The sequence below is a fragment of the Vombatus ursinus genome, unplaced genomic scaffold, assembly GCF_900497805.2.
Source record: "Vombatus ursinus unplaced genomic scaffold, bare-nosed wombat genome assembly UNPS02014158.1, whole genome shotgun sequence".
Lineage (NCBI taxonomy): Eukaryota > Metazoa > Chordata > Mammalia > Diprotodontia > Vombatidae > Vombatus > Vombatus ursinus.
Genome location: NW_020953936.1, coordinates 3,780,587 through 3,800,783, shown reverse-complemented (window position 1 = coordinate 3,800,783; position 20,197 = coordinate 3,780,587). Strand labels below are relative to the sequence as shown.

The 20,197-nt window shown below is 39.2% G+C and overlaps 1 pseudogene; it reads left to right on the top strand.

The window, feature by feature from the left end:
* The first annotated feature begins 2,041 nt into the window (after positions 1–2,041).
* Positions 2,042–20,197, top strand: part of LOC114040860 — a 44,813-nt pseudogene continuing 26,657 nt past the window's right edge.

Here is a 20,197-nt window from a genome sequence, read left to right as displayed (position 1 = left end):
TGTTGGTTACCTTCAACCTGGTTGAGCTCGTCTGCCCAGACGGTTTGCTGGGGTGTGGCCACTGCTCATGCTACAGCTTCTTGGAGCCACAAGTGAAAACTGAGTGAATCAGGTGGACACCAAAGATGGATGAGCAGCCCAGAAAAGGGTTCAACAAACCCTCACATCAGAAGTACTAGTCCTCCTGAACATCCCATATACCCCTGTCCAAGGACATATACTAAGTAACTGGCATAGCTTCATTGAGTCCAAATCAGAGGGTACTGGACCTGGATTCAGGAAGATCTGGGTTCATAACCTACCTTTGACACTTATAAGCTGTGTGACTATAATCAAGTCATCTGTAAAATGAGGGTTGTGGGACATAGATGAGGTGATATATTGATGTGTGTGTGTGTATACATATACACATACATATACATATACATATACATATATATACACGTATATATGTACACATATATATATTCACAGTTTGGATTCAGTCAAAGGGCCACACTTGGGGACCTAGAAGGCCATATGTGGCCTTCAGGCCACAGGTTCCCCACTCCTGTCAGTTAAGCAATGGAGTTACAAAGAAAGACCTATAAAGCCCTTAATCCCAAAGTAGTCAACATTCTAATGGGAGAGACAACATGAAAATAAATAGATACATACAAGATACATACCCTAGGGGGAAAGCTCTAGAAGCTGGAAGGACTAGGAAAGGCCCAAGGTGATATTTGAGCTGATTCTTAAAGGAAGCCAGAGATTTTAAAAGTAAGGAATGAAAGAGAAATTGTACTTACAGACCAAATACTATGTAATAAAGCAGTAATCATCAAAACCGTTTGCTATTAGTTTAAAAACAGAAAAATAGATCAATAGAATAATAATCAAGGAATCATAAGAAATAAAAATATCGAGTATTTGATTAACCTGAAATTACTTAGGATAAATTCCTTATTTACTAAGAACTGGTAGGAAAGCTGGGAAAAAGTCTTCCCCAAACTATGGTTGGGTCAAGAGGCAAAGGTGAATAAGGTGAGGAGAAAAGGTTTCATTGAGTAACTAAGATCAGAACTAAGCCTTAAAGGAATTCTTGAAGGTGAAGATGAAACAGGATTGCCCTCCAAGGATCAGAAATGACTTGAGGGGATGCATGGTGGTGAGAGATAGCACTTCAAGTTGGAGCAATTGCTAATAGTCCAATTTGGCTGGAATGTAGAAATGATAAAGGGCAGTTTTTGTAAAACAAGGCTAACAATCAAATTTTGTATAGTCAAACAAGTGATAGGTCTTCTTGCACTTAAAAGATTCAGAATAGAAACTAACATCCAGTTTTCATGGCAGTTTTTCCTAGTGAAAAATAATGGCCATAAAATAAATGCCCCAGTGAATGCAGAACATATTTTCTTAATGTGTCTTTTCCCTCGGGGCTCCTTTGCTCTCATTTTATAAAAGGAAGGTTGATAATGCATTTCACATTGAAATACATATATCTATGGGAAATCAGCCATCTGGATGGAAAATGGAGTTATCAGTCACTCTTTTGGATGTTTTGGTTCATAAATTCTAACCATATTTAATCTGCTGTTGGTCAGAAGTTAAGTGTGTCAAGCTTTGGATTTCTTATGAATGTTTGTTAGCAAACGTTTAGGGTGCAGGATTATAGAATGCCTAGGTTGTAAACTTCTTGAAAGTAAGGATTTTGCCTCGTATTTGTTTTTCCCATAATTGCTAGAAGAGAGTCTTGCTTGCAGTGTGTGCTTAGTGAATATATGCCTACTGAATGAACGCTATAGAAGATAAAAAAAGACAGAGTTTGTATTTAAAAAACCAAAAATCTCATTCCTAGACTTTGGAATAGGACACCATCATTTCCCCACAGCAACCAGTTCTTCCTTGTTGGTGGAAATCAGACCCACAATAGAATTTTCCTTTGTGGTAGAGCCAAGATGGAGGAGTACAGGCCGTGACCCAACCAATCTCTTCAACATTACCCTCCAAACAACTTTAAAATAACATTTTGAACCACATTTTGAAGTGACAGAGTCAACAAATGGTCAGAAGGAGACATTTTTCTAGCCTAAGACAACTTAGGTGGTTCATAAGAGAGATCTGTAACACCAGGGTGGGTGCAGCATCAGTGGTGGACATTGGAGTTCGCTCCAACAGCAGCAGCAGCATCTTTGGGAGCTCTAAGCCCAGAGATAGTAAAGGGATCAGACAACTAGTGAGAAAGAGAGGACCTTTTGCTGGCACTGGGTACAATTGGTGCTGATAGGCAACTCTATTGCCCATAAGCAGTTCCTGATTGCAGTTCCAGGGTGGAGAGGAGTGAGCCACACTACTACTGCTGCAGGCTGGCTGGCTTTTGAACTTCCTCCTTTTTCACATGCCACCCAGGACCTTTCCTCCCCAGAAAGCCACTCCCATGGGTAAGTCCTCTTTCTGCTCCACTCTGGATCTGTGACCCAGGACTGAGTAGAGGGCAACAATGCCGCTGCCCTGGCGTAGGTCTGGGCATAGCCCATATGGATCTAAGACCTCCTCTTTCCCTAGTGCACAGCCTCTCCCTTGGCTCTGGAGTGCTTCATAAACAGCATTTTCATAACATTGTTCAGTCATTTTTAATTCACGTCCAACTATTTGTTGTCCCATTTGGGATTTTCTTGGCAGAGATACTGGAGTGATTTGTCATTTCTGGATCCAGCTCATATTAGAGACGAGGAGGTAAACAGGGTTAAGTGACTTGCCCAGGGTCACACTGTGACTAAGTGTCTGAGGCCAGACTTGAACTCAGGAAGATGAATCTTCCTAACCTCAGGCCCAGCCCTCTATCCTCTGTGCCACCTAGCTGTTCTCCATAAACAAGATGCTCCTGGCCTGATCCTCTTTTCCAGTATTAGCAAACTATCCTGTCAGTCTCCCTGTGAAAAGCTGAGCTGGACAAAGTACTCGTTGACTTTTTCTGGATTTCCCCATCAGAATTCTGTCTGGTGCATTTTCTAGAATATCAGGAGGAATTTGTGGAGAGGTGCTTACTGCATTGCTTCCTATCACTCCACCATCTTGGCTCTGACTCTGGGAGTTTATTCAAGAATAAAATTATGAAGACATGAATGGAAACAATTCCAATGGGGAAGAAAATTTGGATTTGTCTGAATAAACCAATGTGGATGCACATGGAACTAACCAATCAACTTAGATTTTTAAAATAAAGATAGAATCAAAATCTATTAACAGAGAATTAGTGAAAAAAAAAAAGAAAGAAAGAAAGAAAGAAAGAAATGGCACTGTCCTATAAAAATAGTATCAGGAATGCTAATGCCCAGAATGAGCCGAGTTTGGTAAGGAAAGCTAATGACAACAAAAAGGATTTGTGTTTGTTTGATGATTTTATTTTGTTTTGTTAAATTGAGAGAAAAATAAAAGTGAGAGAATGGATAGGACCTTTCCTTGGGGTAGATGTGAGAGAAGGTAGACGTACTCAATAGTTATCTTGCTTCTGTTTTCTCTGCCAAGGGGAATGACTTTTGCATTGGAAATGACTGAACAAAAATGTTTAACAGAGAGTTGATGGCCAAGTTCAGTAAGAGGGCACCTTGATGAATCCAAAGCACTTGGCCCAGATGAACTACATCCTCAAGTACTGAAAGAACTGCCAGATGTGATTGCTACTGTCAATGACACTTGAAAAAATAATTTTTAATAAGTGAGAGGTCTCACAAGATTGGAGAAAGAAAAATGTCTTGATTTTCAAAAAAAATGGAAGAAAGTCTGTAAGCCACATGCCAATGAGTTTGATTTTAATTTTTAGAAAATTCTGAAATGCATCATTTGAAATATGACGGGTAGGCATCTAATAATCATAAAAAGTCAGCTTGGCTTCATCAAGAATAGATTATTCCAAACCAACTTCATTTTCGTTTTTGGTATGGTTGTGAAATTTAGGTAGGGGGAATACTATAGATATACTTTATCTATTAAAGCGAAGTTTTAATATGTGATACATATACATGTATATAAATTTTCTTTTTTATTAACTTAAACATGAACTTCTATTATGTACAGTTATATATGTATATGTATACATGCATACATATATGTGTATATATGTATATGTGTATATGTGTATATGTGTGTGTAAATTTTATATACATGCATACATATATATATACATATATGTGTGTATGCATATATATATAATATATATACATAAAACATGGCATTAACAAAATTGTCTTACTTGGCTGTGTCTCCTGTACCTCCTTCTAGCAAAGATTTCTGCTTGGCCATCGTGACTTTCAGAGCCCTGGGCATTGTCCTTCACCCTGCTGATGTACTCTAAGGGCTCCTAGACCTTGTCCTCCAGCCTGCAATTATACCTTAAAGACACCTGGGTTTTTCCATTTTCCCTGAAGCTGAATCCCCCTATATGCATGGTCTCCCCATTTTAGAATATGATTTCCTTTAGAGGGAAGGGAAAGGTATAAGCATTTATTAAGTGCCCACAATGTGCTAGGAACTATGCTAAGTGCCTTACAAATATTATTTCATTTGAGTAGGGACCTTACTCATTTTTCCATGTATCTTTCAGCTCTTAGTACAATTCTTGGTGAATAGTAACTGCTCAATAGATACTTTTTTCATTTCTTCATTCACTCATCTATTCATTTATTCATTCGAAGTATCCCATGCCACACTTATGACAGAGTGACAATGTGATGGATTTAAAATTGGTTGGTTGGCCAGATCAAAGAGTAGTTGTTAATAGTTCAATGGTAATATGGCTGGAGGCTCCAAGTGAAGTAATCCAGAGATCTGTGCTTAGCTTCCTGATACCGTTTAACATTTTTATCAATGACTTTAATAAAGATATAGAATGTTTATCAAAATTCCATATGACAAAAGCTGGGTGGGATCGGTGACACAGTGGATGACAGTGTCAGGATCTTGAGGAACTAGAACCTGTAGTCTCAAGGCCACACATGGTCTTCTAATTCTTCAAGTGTGGCCCTTTGACTGAATGCAAAATCACAGAATAAGTGCCCTTAATAAAAGGACTTGTTCTGTAAAACTTGGACTCAGCCAAAAGACCACACCCAAGTTCCTAGAAGCCTACATGTGGTCTTAAGGCCACAGGTTCTACATGCCTGGACTAGAGCATTGAGCTGAATATAATGCGTTGAAATATAAGGAGGGGTAATACTCTCCACTCAGGTCAAACCTAAAAGAAATATTATTTAAATATCCAGCATTTTCAGAAATGTTAAAGGAATAACATTGGGTCAAGCAAATGGTGGCTCTCATGATAACATTTAAAAAAGCTCTGTCTCTCAGGCCTTTGACAGTAGGCTATCCACTTCTTCAATGGTTGGTATGTATGAATTCTCAAGGAGAGAACAGTCAATGTTGCATATAAACAGGAGGAAAACCTGGTCTGTGGGTTTCAGCTGCAAAAGCATTTAGAATTTAGTGTTCATGACCAAGATACATTAGAGCAAGGAGTACTGCAACAGGTAGATAATGCAATTAATGAAGCTAACCGGGCAGCTCAGGTAGCTGATGCAGAAACTGAACATTATTTAATTTTGGATGATCTCAGTTCATGTAAAACATCATCAAAGCAGATCAATACCATTATCGAGCAACTTAGTCCTCAAGCTATCAATAAAAAAAGACAGCAGGAAACTGGATTCTCAAAAGTGAGAGAAAAAAAGGTAATAGAAGAAAAGTATTGAATATTTTCTATTAGAAAAAAGAGATACCATATAGAATGATCTGTTTATTTCTATAATATTGTACAAAATTTTGATGCAGGATGTTGCAAAAACCTTAATGTAGTTTTAAACTCTTAAAGCTTAAAATTATACTAAGATTTTTGGGACACCCTGTATACATGTTAGAGGAAGGCAATTTAAGTTAACTTTAAGAGTTTTTTTTTTTTTTAGTTTCTTTGCATTGCTTAATATTTTGGTCATCTCAGATATAACATTGTATTAACATACTGACCATTGACAGAGAAATTTCTTCAATTTGTTTGTTTTTGCTGGCTTGGGATTTATATGGAACTATATACTGAATTCCTAAACATACTGAATTTATCTACCCATTTTCCTCTCTCTGTCTCTATCTCTGCCTCTGCCTCTTTTGCTCTCTACACACACACACATGCACATACAAACATATGCATAAATATGTGTTTCAATGTGTGTATATTATGTATCTATAGCTATGTATACACATACCAATGTAGGTATATACACACATACTAGCTATATGGGAAAATCCAAGTCAAAAAATAATTTCTCAACCTTTTTCCAGAATCCTTTGTGTCTTTTGTGTTCTTGACACAAGGCCTTCACCTAGTAGTTCCCATGGTAAACTAAAGGTAAAAATTTCAGAATTCAGCAAGGTTCTAGAACACAGATTCAAGAAATCTGACTTGAACTTAGGTCTCATCAAAAATGAAGATTTGCTTTGCAAACTGGACCTCTCTCTGTTCCCTAAAGGGAAAGAGATTTGCATTTTTTCAGACACTAAGGGAGTTCCAGGGAGAGGCTGTGCTCTGGTCAGCACCTGCAATGTTAAATGTGGAAATGATGAATAAGAACATTGCAGGAGATATCAGAAATCTATAAACTACCTAGTGGTAATGGTCATCTCTGAAGCAACCAGGTATACAACAAAAGAATTCAATTAATGCTGAAAGTGCTTCTAAATTATTAAACAGACCATTCTACCATAATTTTAATGTCTCAAACCTTAAAAAGTACGTCATCCTTTCTAATTACTTTTGTGAATAATAAGGTTTCTGAGCATCAGGATTCCATCGCTACTGACAGTGACACACCTGAGAGGATGGTGAAGGACTCAGATGGTGCTGTCAAGAATACAGTGCTTGTTGACCTTGTGATAAAGCCATCACAACCTAGGCCTTTGGAGTATAAACATGATCACTAATCACCGGGAGAAGAGCACCTAGGAAACCTATGCTTCTCCCAAGCAGAAGGGTGCTGCCTCACCTGGCTCTCTTACTCAAACTCTACATTATTAGCTTTATAACTCAGATGAAGAGGAAGAGGAGAAGGAAGAAGAGAAAGAAGAGGAAGAGGAGGAGGAGAACCAATTTAGGAATATCAAAGTGCAAGCCTGTGTTCTTCTTGTTTTCTGTCTTTCTTAAAGTCAACTTCAGAGTGAGAGAGAAGCTGATGTCCTCCTTAAGGCTACTAGAAACCTCTGCTGCTTACTTGCTCCCACAACACAACTGTCATACCTTCTTGACTACAGTAACACTGTTAATATTCTTTCTTTACATCTTTATTTGACTAAATTTTACATTATTGAATAAAAATTCATGCACCTGTGTATCGATCTCAGTTTGGTGTTTTAAAAGTGAATCTTTCAGCAATACACATACACGTAGAATTGCTGAAATAGCTCTATTATAAATTCCATACTCATCTGTTTTTCCCAGAAATAGGTCCCCATTCCCTGATGACACTCCCTCCCCATGGCCTTGCAACTAGACATAAACACAGAACAAGAGTTCTATTATCAACAGTGGTTCTTCCTCAGGAAATAGTACTAAGGACAATGGATGAAAGTTGGTAAGAGACAAAATTAGGCCAAATATAAAAAACAACTTTATAGCAGTTAGAGCTATGCAAAAGTGGAATGGGCTACCTCTGGAGGTAGGGTAACTTACCACTCACTGGAGGTATTATCCAGTCAGTGGCTGGATGTCCTCTTGTCAGGTTGGTTGTAGAGGGGCTTCTTGCTCAGCAATAGAACAGATTCTGAGGTCCTGTCCAACTCTGATACTTGTCTTAGATCTGCCCATTGAGGTAAAAGTACTATTCTTTGGAGAAATAAAAGTGGGAGTTGAAGAAGTGTTCTATAGGCTAATGTTCAGCCCTCCATCTGAACTCAATGTTCCTAACAGGCTTCCACTGATGTTATTACAAGCAAGCACAAACCTTTACACTTTTGCCTCTGAGATTGATGTAACCTCATTCCCACTGGTTCTAGACCTGGTTCACACTGAATGACATCACAAAAATCTTTACTATAACAAAGAACGACAGACTACTAAGGTTGAGGTCATTTTAAAATCAACAGCAAAGACAGTCAGGCTAGACCAAGGGTCAACAAAATGTGGTCTGTAACCAAATCTGGCTCACTGCCTATTTTGGGATGGCCTAAAAACTGAAAATAGTTTTTAAATTTTAAAATGTTACAGTGCTACATTTTAAAATTTGAAACTTTTAAAAACCATTTTTACTTTGTGGGTTTTACAAAAAAAAAGGCAACAGGCTGGATTTGGCCCTGGGTGACAGTTTGTTGACCCTGATGGAGATCACCAACTTAGTAGAGCTAATATCAAAATCAATCCCATATTAGAAGAAAGAATAAAAATGATGGAATATGGCATGCAATTAAAGCAAATCTGACCTGGCAAAATATTGATGCCAAACAATGGGACATGGATAAAGGAACAGATACACAAGTGGACAATCACAATTTCATAAGGAGGTTTTATCAATGCAAATAAATTGCTGCAACTGATCAAAAGTTTAATGAGAGACCCAAGTGAGTCAGATCATACCAATAATGTTAAAGATAAAATTAGTACAACAAAAAGATGAAAAAAAGGGGGCTGGGAAGATCTGTTAATGTCAAGATAACTGTAACAAACTATTCTTTTCATCAACAACAGTGGAGCTTCATCTTCTTGTTCCTGGCTAGTAGATTTGTTGAAAAAATTTGAGGACCAGAACAAGCTGTGGTATGTGATTGTGACAGAATGTTATTGTGTTATAAGAAATGACAAGCAAGATGATTTCAGAAAACTCTGGAAAAACTTACATGTACTGGTGCAAAGTGAAGTGAGCAGAACCAGGAGAACATTGAACACAGAAACAGCAATATTGCGTGATGATCAACTATGAATGACTTAGCTATTTTCAGCAATACAATGATCCAAGACAATCCCAATGGACTAATGATGAAGCAAATTATCTGCCTCCAGAGAAAGAACTGATATTGTCTGATTACAGACTAAAGCATGCTATTTTTCACTTTCTTTCTTGTACAAAATGACTAACATGGAATTGTTTACAATTGCACATGTATAGCCTATATCTGATTATTTACCATCTCAGGGAGGGGGCAGGAGAGGGAAGGATAGAATTTGGAACTCAAAACTTAAAAAAAAAATTTTTAAACTTTTTTAACATGTAATTGGGGAAATTAAATATTATATGCTTTAAAAAAAAGAAAAAGAAAAATTTGAGGATCAGAAAAAAAAATTTGTGTGAAGAATTTCTTTCCATCCAAAAAATAAAAAAAATGTTAGAAGTCATGCTAGAAACTTTTTCTATAATAAGTGGTATTCATTTGCATTTCTTTAAAAGCATAATTTTATTTATTGCAAATTATAATGGAAGGGAAATTGGATTTTGATTTGATTCTAATTATGATCAAGTAGGCTAGTTATGCTATAAGTAGAGTACAAGAAGCGAAATAGTATATTATAAACTTGGAAACCATATTGTAAAGGCCTTTAAACAGCAAACTAGGGAGAGGTAGCATGATTGTGAGACCCATGAAGTCAAGAAGACATAGGTTCAAGGCTCTTCTTTCAGAAACAGCTAATGGTGCAATGAATAGAGTGCTGGGCCTCAAGTCAGGAAGTCCTGAGTTCAAATCCAGCCTCAGACATTTACTACCGTATCACTCTGGGTAAGTCACTTAACCCCAGTTTCCTCATAGCACTTACCTCCCAGGGTTGTTGGGAAGATTAAATGAGATTATGTTTGTAAAGTGTTTAGCACAGTGCCTGGCACATAGTAGGTGTGATATAAAGGATAGCTATTATTATAATAACTACTACTACTTAAATGACCCTGGACAAGTCATTTGACTTCTCTTTGCCTCAGTTCCCTCAACTATAAAATGCTGATCATAAAAGCACCTACCTATCAGAGTTGTCCTGCTATGACTGGTACATAGTAGGATCTATATAAATGCTTATTCCCTTCTCCTTCCCTTCCTCCTTCTGATATGAGATCTGGGCAAGTCATTTAATTTCTTCAGTGCCCCAGTCAACTCTCTAGGTCTATAAAGTACAAAGCAGTTGCATATTTGTGCCGGGAGAGGTTGTTTTCTAACCACTATTTTCACGTGCCAGTGAAATCACAAGTCTCATCAAAAGAAAAATGAAATTTAATAATGTGGAGATTAAATTAGATCATTAAAGGCATATTGATGGAGCACAAGAGTCACATCTGTGTAATGGTAGGTACATATTAGATAATGAATTTGATATTCTCTGAAGTGTATTTCTGCTTGTATCTGCATGGAATACTGAATTCAGGAATATAGGAATGTTTTACAAATTGTTTGGATTGTTGCATCCAGACTGAAATTGAAATTTAGAAATAAACCATAGGGAAAGGTGCATCTGCTTTTAGAGGAAAAGAAAAAGTTCATCCAGTGCAATAGACATTCACTGAGCACTTACTAAGAGCAAAGCACATGCTAGGGATATCCTAAGGATATAGAAATGAAATAAAAACAGTTCTATTACTCAAGGAACTTATATTCTTGCAGAGAAGGGAATACAATGCATGAGCTTTATAATATGAGGGAAACAGAGGTTCCCATAGGAAGTATCACATGACTTGAGCTTTGAAAGAATTAGGGGATCCAAGAGGCAGTGGAGAGAAGAGAGTGCATTATAGGCATGGGGGACAAGGGCACAGAGGTGAAAGGTGGAATGCCAAGTTCAGGGAATAGCAAATAAGTTTACATGGTTCTAGCAGTCAGCAAAGAGGAATAAGGCCTTTCAATACCAAGCCAAGGACTTTTTTGTTTTGTTTTGTTTTTTTCCTGGAGGTATTAGCAAGTCACTGAAAAGATGTGATGTGTAGGCAGAGCCAAGATGGCAAAGTAAAAGCAGTGACTTGCTTGAGCTGTCCCCCAAACCCCTCCAAATACCTGTAAAAAATGGCTCTAAACAAATTCTAAAGCAACAGAACCCACAAAAAGACAGAGTGAAACAAATTTCCAGCCCAAGACAGCCTGAATGGTTGATCAGAAAGGTATATCGCACCAAGAGGGGAGAGCAGCACGTTTGGCATGGACGCATGGGCAAAACAAGCCTCAGTGAACCTGGAGCAGTCCTCAGAGGACTGAATTACAGGCACTGTGGTGGTTTCCAGATTTCTCAAGTCCCAAATGCCAAAGACAACTTAGAGGGTCAGTAGGAAAAGTCTGTGACTGCAGTGAGAGAGAGAAGCTTGGTCCCAACCCCAGTCCCTGAGCGCGGCCCTGGGGTGGCAGCTGTTTCTGGAGCTTCTGGTCCACAGACTGAGGGGGAATCGAGTGGCTGATCAGAGGGGGATTGCAGGGATCTCTTTGCTGGTGCAGGATTCTCTTGCTTTGCCCGTGCTTGGATCTGGGTCATAGTTCTGGGTGGCGGTCCTGGGGCAAGGAGGAGTGTTGGCATGGTGGAGCTTGTGGTGGTGGTGGAGAGGAAATCTTCCTCACAGTTCCAAGGCGGAAAAGAGTACTTGTGGTCACTCATAGACTAGAGCATGGACCAGGAAAGGAGTAAATACCTCACCCCTTATCATACCACCTTGGAAGAACTGAAAATTTACAGGTACCTAGAAGTATCTCGGAAAACAACTTCACAAAACCCCCAAAGCTTGGGACACTACATTCTCCACACTGGAAGCAAAGCCCGACCTTAATGAAGAGTTTAACACTCAAGTAATTGGCTGGGATCATGAAGAAACAAAGGCACAAAAAATGTCAGACCATAGAATCTTTCTTTGGTGACAAAGAAGATCAAAACATGCAACCAGAAGAAGACAACAAAGTCAAAGCTTCCACATCCAAGGCCTCTATGAAAAATATGAATTGGTCCCAGGCCATGGAAGAGCTCAAAAAGAATTTTGAGAAATAAGTAAGAGAAGTAGAGGAAAAACCAGGAAGAGAAATGAGAGTAATGCAAGAAAATCATGAAAAACAAGGCAACAGCTTGCTAAAGGAGACCCCAAAAATACCAAAGAAAATAACACCTTAAAAATAGCCTAACCCAAATGGCAAAAGAGGTCCAAAAAACCAATGAGGAGAAGAATGCTCTAAAAAGCAAAATTGGCCAAATGGAAAAGGAAGTCCAAAAGATTACTGAAGAAAATACTCCCTTAAAAATTAGAATGGAGCAATTGGAAGTAGTGACTTTATGAGAAGTCAAGACACTGTAAAACAAATCCAAGAGAATGAAAAAGTAGAAAAGAATATGAAATATCTCATTGGAAAAATAACTGGCCTGGAAAATAGGTTCAGGAGAGAGAATTTAAAAATTATTGCATTATCTGAAAGTCATGATCAAAAAAAGAGCTAAGCATCATCTTTCAAGAAATTATCAAGGAAAACTGCCCTGATATTTTAGAGCCAGAGGGCAAAATAGAAATTGAAAGAATCCACCAATCACCTCCTGAAAGAGATCCCCAAAGGAAAACTCCTAGGAATATTGTAGCCAAATTCCAGAGTTCCCAGGTCAAGGAGGAAATATTACAAGCAGCCAGAAAGAAGCAATTCAAGTATTGTGGAAACACAATCAGGATAACATAAGATTTAGCTGCTTCTACATTAAGGGACTGCAGGGCATGGAATATAATATTCCAGAGGGCAAAGGAGATAGGATTACAACCAAGAATTACCTACCCAGCAATACTGAGTATAATCCTTCAGGGGAAAAAATGGATATTCAGTGAAATAGAGGACTTTCAAGCATTCTTGATGAAAAGACCAGAGCTGAATAAAAAATTTGACTTTCAAATACAAGACTCAAGTGGAACATGAAGAGGTAAACAGGAAAGAGAAATCATAAGAAACTTATTAAGGTTGAATTGTTTACATTCCAGCATGGAAAGATGATATTTGTAACTCATGAGACCCTCGTCAGTATTAGGGTAGTTGGAGGGAAATAATTATATGTATGTATATATAGATAGATAGATAAATAGATAGAGGGCGCAGAGTGAGTTGAAGATGAAGGGGTGATATCTGGAGAATAAAATTAAGGGGTGAGAGAGGATTATACTGGGAGAAGAGAAAGGGAGGGGAAGAATGGGATAAATTATATCACATAAAACAGACAAGTAAAGGCTTTTATAGTGGAGGGGAAACAGGTGAAGGTGAGAGGGAATGAGTGAATCTTATTCTCATAGGATTTGGCTTAAGTAGGGAATAACATACACACTCAATTGGATATGGAAATCTATCTTACCCTACAGGAAAAAGTGGGGGAAAGGGACAAGAGAGCAGGGGGATTGGGGCAGTTAGGTGGAGCAGTGAATAGAGCACAGTCCTGAAGTCAGAAGGACCTGAGTTCCAATCCAGCCTCAGATCAAATACTTGATACTTACTAGCTGTGTGACCTTGGGCAAGTCACTTAACCCCAATTGCCTAAAAAATTTTTTTTTGAAAGAAAGCAGGGGCATGATAGAGAGGAGGGCAGATTGGGGGAGGGGGTAATCAGAAGCAAACATTTCTAAGGAGGGACAGGGTCAAAAGAGAGAATAGAACAAATGGGGTGGATGGGATAAGATTGAGGGAAATATAGTTAGTTTTTCACAGCATGTCTACTATGGAAGTGTTTTGCATAACTGCACATATATAGCTTGCCTTTTCAATGAGGGTGGGTGGGGAGGGAGGAAGGGAGAAAATTTGGACTCCAAAGTTTTAAAAACACATGTTAAAAAAATTGTTTTCACATGCAACTGGGAAATAAGAAATACAGGAAATGGAGTATAGAAATCTATCCTGCCATACAGGAAAATAGAAGGGGAAGGGTATAAAAGAAGGCAGGGAGAGATAGAAGGGAGGGCAGATTAGGGGAAGGGGTACTCAGAATGCATGCCATCTTGGGGTAGGGGGAGAGGCAAGATGGGGAGAAAATTTGGAACTTAAAATCTTGTGGAAGTGAATGTTGAAAACTAAAAATAGGATGGCAGAGGGAAAGCAGTGACTTGCTGGAGCTCTCCCCCCAAAACCTTCCAAATACCTATAAAAATGGCTCTAAACAAATTCTAAAGCAGCAGAACCCAGAAAAAGACAGAGTGAAACAAATTTCCAGCCAAAGACAGCCTGGATGGTTGATCAGAAAGGTCTACCGCGCCGGGCAGGGAGAGGAGCGCAGTTTGGTGTGGGCGCGCAGGCCACAGCAACCGTGGAGCAGGTCTCAGAGGACTGAATCACAGGCAGCTGTGGCAGTTTCCAGACTTCTCAAACCACAAATGCCAAAAACAACTTGGAAGGTCAGTAGGAAAAGTCTGTGACTGAGGTGAGAGAAGCAGCTAGGTCTCAGCCACCCCTGGAGGCCGTGGCTGTTTCCTGAGCTTCCAGCCCACAGACTGAGGGGGAATCAAGTGGCTGATCAGAGGGGCATTATAGGGATCTCTTTGCCAGTGCTGAGGCAAGATTCTCTTGCTTTGCCCATGCTTGGATCTGGGTCACAGTTCTGAGGGGTGGTCCTGGGGTGAGGAGGAGTGCTGGCGTGGTAGAGCTTGTTGTGGAGGTGGAGAGAAAACACTTCGCCCCTTATCATAGCACCTTGGAAGAACTGAAAATTTTCAGGTCCCAAGAAGTAGCTCTGAAAACAGCTGTACAAAGCCCCTAACCTTGGGACAGTACATTCTCCACATTGGAAGCAGACTTTTACCTTAACAAAGAGTTTAAAACTCAAGTAATTGGCTGGGATCATGAGTAAGCAGTGCAAAAAGAGTCAGACAATATTATCTTACTTTGGTGACAAAGAAGATCAAAATATACAACCAGAAAAAGACAATGAAGCCAAAGCTCCTAAATCCAAAACCTCCAAGAAGAATATGAATCAGTCGCAGGCCTTGGAAGAGCTCAAAAGGGATTTTGAGAAGCAAGTAAGAGAAGTAAAGGAAAAACTGAGAGTTCTGCAAGAAAATCATGAAAAACAAGCTAACAGCTTGCTAAAGGAGACACAAAAAAAAATACTGAAGAAAATAACACCTTAAAAAATAGCCTAACCCAAATGGTAAAAGAGGTCCAAAAAGCCAATGAGAAGAAGAATGCCCTAAAAAACAAAATTGGCCAAATGGAAAAGGAAGTCCAAAAGATTACTGAAGAAAATACTTCCTCAAAAATTAGAATAGAGCAATTGGAAGCTAGTGACTTTATGAGAAATCAAAACACTATAAAACAAATCCAAAAGAATGAGAAATTAGAAAACAATGTGAAATATCTCATTGGAAAAACAACTGACCTGGAAAATAGATCCAGGAGAGAGAATTTTAAAATTATTGGACTGTCTGAAAGCCATGATCAAAAAAAGAGCCTAGACATCATCTTTCAAGAAATTATCCAGGAAAACTGTCCTGACATTTTAGAACCAGAGGGCAAAATAGAAATTGAAAGAATCCACCAATCACTGCCTGAAAGAGATCCCCAAAGGAAAACTCCTAGGAATATTGTAGCCAAATTCCAGAGTTCCCAGGTCAAGGAGGAAATATTACAAGCAGCCAGAAAGAAGCAATTCAAGTATTGTGGAAACACAATCAGGATAACATAAGATTTAGCTGCTTCTACATTAAGGGACTGCAGGGCATGGAATATAATATTCCAGAGGGCAAAGGAGATAGGATTACAACCAAAAATCACCTACCCAGTAAAACTGAGTATAATCCTGCAGGGGAAAAAATGGTCATTCAGTGAAATAGAGGACTTTCAGGCATTCTTGATGAAAAGACCAGAGCTGAATAGAAAATTTGATTTTCAAATACAAGACTCAAGTGGAACATGAAGAGGGGAGGAGATGGACATTCAACGAAATAGGGGACTTCCATACCTTCCTGATAAAAAGACCAGAGCTTAACAGAAAATTTGATCTTCAAATACACGAGTCAGGATAGACATAAAAAGGCAAATGGGACAGAAAGATACAATATGTTGCTAATAAGGGCAAACTGTTTACATCCCTACAAGGGAAGATGACACTTGTAACTCTTGAGAATTGTATTGTTATTACACCATGTTAAAGGGGTATACATAAAGAGGGTGGGTATAAATTGACTTTGAAAACTCAAAAAAAATAAATTTCAAAAAAAAAGAAGTGATGTGGTCAGACTTGCTCTTTAGGAAAATTTTACTTGGGTAAATTGAAAAAATACAATGTATACTGGGGGCGGGGGAGGATATTGGAATTGGCCTTCCTTTGGAGGGTGAAGCAACACAGAGAATGAAATAAGAGTATACACCAACAACTCAGTCTTCTGAATTTGCCAACCTACCAAATGCTGTGGCTAGTCCTTGCTGGGGTTAACTAAGGCAAAGGATGAACTTTGATTTATCAATCAGTTACTCAACAAGTTTTTATTAAGTGCTTACTATAGGCCAGGTGGAACAGCTTGGTGACATAGGGGCTAGATTGCCAGACCTGAAGTGAGGAAGACTCATCTTCCTAAATTCAAATCTAGCCTCAGGCTCTTACTAGCTGTGGGACCCTGGGCAAGTCACTTCACCCTGTTTGCCTCAGTTTCCTCATCTGTAAAATGAGCTAATGATGGAAATGGCAAACCACTCCAGTATCATTGCCAAGAAAACCCCAAATGGGGTTACGAAAAATCAGACACAACTAAAATGACTGAAGCAGCAACAATGCAAATGTGTCAAACTCTGTGCTAAGTCCTGGGGATACAAAGAAAGAGAAAACATGGTCTCTGCCCTCAAGAAACTCACATTCTAAGACTAGAATGTCAACCAGGCACATAGTAGAAATATACAGTAAAAATAGAAGGTAACCACAGAAAGAAAGTGAATTTGATTTATAATCTCACCCCTACATACTCCAGACTGATTTTCTAACATTTTATCTATTAGCAATTTTTTCCACCAGTTATTATTAATTAAGCCCTTCCTAGGGTCATTTTCATTTGAAAAGTCTTATTGATATGGTAAATGAAGCAGCAACCATCTCCTCCAGAGACAGTATTTAGGGAATTTCCTGGAGTAATTGGAAAGTAAATTTGAATTGCAATTGCAATTTAAAAGTTTCCAAACTGGTATACCCTCTAAAGATATTATGCTTTGTTAGGAAAACTGAATAGAAGCACTTGGGTACAATGGATAGTTTGTCAAGTTTAAAATCAGGAAGCCTTCTCCAACCTCACCACTTACATTTAATAATTTTATTGTAATTAACATCTATTTGCCTGGCAACTTAGATTCATTATCATTGTTAATAATAGGTAGCATTTATATAGCCATCTCTTCCATCCATTGCAGGGCCATGTACTCTTGGCTTCATGTCCATTCTGGGTGAGAGAGGGTGCCAGGTCCCTCCCTCATATGGAGGTCCACAGCAGCTCTTCAAGGGAAGACTAATTCTTTTGTAAAAATGCGCAGGACCATCTTGAAAGCTAACCAAAAGTCACACAGTAAGCTGACCAGAAATATGGCCCTACAGAACACCTGCCCAGAAGTTAGCTAAGTTAATATCCACATAGGGAATTGCATCAGAGGAAGCTAAGTGGTGCCATAGTGCAAAGAGCGCTGGGTCTGGAGTCAGGAAGGCTCATCTTCCAGAGTTCAAATCCAGCCTCAGACACTTTCTAGCTGTGTGACCCTAAGCAAGCCACTGAACACTGTTTGCCTCAGTTTCCTCACCTGTAAAATGAATTGGAGAAGGAAATGGCAAACCACTCCAGTATCTTTGCCAAGAAAACCCCAAATGGTGTCGCAAAGAGTCAGATATGACTGAGACAACTGAACAATTAAGAACAGGACCCTCATTGGCCATTATCCTATTATATAAGTAGATAAGACATATAATACAAAGCAATATAAAGTAATTTCAATAGAGAGTAAATATGAACAACTGGGAGGAGAGATCAGGAAAGACCTCTGAGTTGTCACGTGAACTATGTTTACAGCAGGGCTTCTTAAACTTTTTCCACTTGCGACCCCTTCAGCACTTTTTAAACTGTGGGATGTGACCCACAGTCTAAAATAATCTGGAAGCCAGGCCCTCATCACTGATTATTGGGATTATTGCAAGAGTCTCCTATTTGTCATTCCAGCTTCAAACTTTCCACCACCCCAGTCTATCTCCCGCATAAATAAGAAAGTAATTTTTTTTTAATTCACAGGTCTGATTATGTCAGTCACACCACACACACACACACACACACACACACACACACACACACACACCATACACTCATTCTATAAACCCCAGTGGCTCACTACTATTTCTAGTATCAAACAAAAACTCTCATTTCATATTTCACCACCCAACCTCTTCCTGGTGTAATAGGCTAGTGGAGCATGCTCAGATTTGTCCTTGTACAAAGCATGCACACCTAATCTCTGCCCACATGGAAGTTTGTGGGAGCATACTTCCAACCAAGTTTAGGGGGCTTTCATTGCGTGATGACAACGATCCCATATTGGTTACTGAGCAAGAAGAACTGATGACTCATCATTCCCCATTATCAGCCTTACCCCCCATTTGGGCATAAAAGGTCCCATCTATGAGGAGAGGGTGGCCCTCTGACTTAGTGGGTTTCTGAAGACCATGAGAGTCACCATACCTCACCCAGCTGACCAGATGCATTCCCATAAAAGCTAAGTGCCACCCATCGTATCCCTGTTGAATTAGGGCAAAAAAATTGCCTTTATTTACTGTGTGATGGTTCATGAATGCCTCATTTCATCCCCAATTCATTGTTGTTGTTGCTCAGTCATTTCAGCCATGTCTAACTCTTCATGACCCCATTTGGGAATTTCTTGGCAAAGATGCTGGAGTGGTTTGGCATTTCCTTCTCCATTTCATCCCCAAATTGAACCTGAATTAATAGGGTGCTAGCATTAGACTTGCCTTGAGTTGTTTCTAAGAACTGAATGTAGGATGGGACCTCTACCTCCTTTCTCCAGCAGCTTTCATGCAGTCCATGAGCACATAGCTAGTCACTATGTTTATTTTTTCCTGATCTTAAGTGAACAAATATCCCACAGAGGATTTATCCAGGAGTCCTGGTGACCTTGTGATTTTTCAAAAGATCAGCAGGTCTGTGGCTACAGCAGCAGTAGCACATCCACTGGCCTGGCAGCGGCTGACAGCAGGGAGTTGAGAGTGGAGAGACAAACTAAAGACAGATCTGGATGGGAAAAAACAGGAGAAGGAGACAGCTTCAGGCTATGTGACCACTGGTGCATCAGAGAGAGAAGCAGCTGGAAAAAAGATTAAGCTTAGCTCTTCGATGGGACAGTGCCTGTTGCCAAGGTGAAATGGGAAGTAACTAATTAACAATATGGGACAACTGCTTATGTTCTAATGAGGCTTAAAATAGTAGCCTCCCAAATGATTCTAACTGTGGATATGTCAAGTTACTGAATACTAATGTCCTAATTATCCTATTAATGAATGCTGTTATTCTTTTATTCTTAGTATTTTTATCAATAGGAATTAACTACCTCGTATCTAATTTTTAATATTATGTAGTAAGAGCTGTCCCCCATATGCAGCATCGGTGGTGTCATTGTGTAGTTCAGAGGAAGGCAGAATAGACATCTCTAGCCTTTCCTCCCCCTATCCTTCTCCAAGGGAGATTTTAATTCCTTCTAGGAAGGGAAGCTGGAGGTTGGGGCCAGAAGTTTGGCCACTCTATTCTCCTCAGAAAGAAGAGGGCACTAGGCTAAAATTATATCTGTCTGTTCCCTTAAACATTGTTAGTCTAGGGGATATGATTTCCAGGTTCACTCTAACTTCTGATCACTCTTTCATTATTGGGAGAAACAGGACCCCAAGCTTTATATCTAAGGCTTGACCCCTTTCTCATCAAATACCAGTTCCACAATAAACACATATAATGAATAGTAAAGAAAGCCATTTATCTAAATTTTTGTAAAGCAGAAATTGGAGAAGGTATGGATAAGAGATAATATACCAGACAATATAGAGCGAAGGAGCTCTCCCACTAGAAGTAAGATAACTCAGTTCAACCAAGAAAAAGAGTTCTAGATCTCACTCAAAGGAAAGTTGCCTAAAATCCCTAGTGTGGCAAGTTGAGGACAGGGAAAGATGGAGACTGCCAGTTCCTCCCATGCCAGTTTCTTCCCAGAGTCTTTTCCTTTAGCAACTGTTTGTCCTCTCACCGCCTAGCCA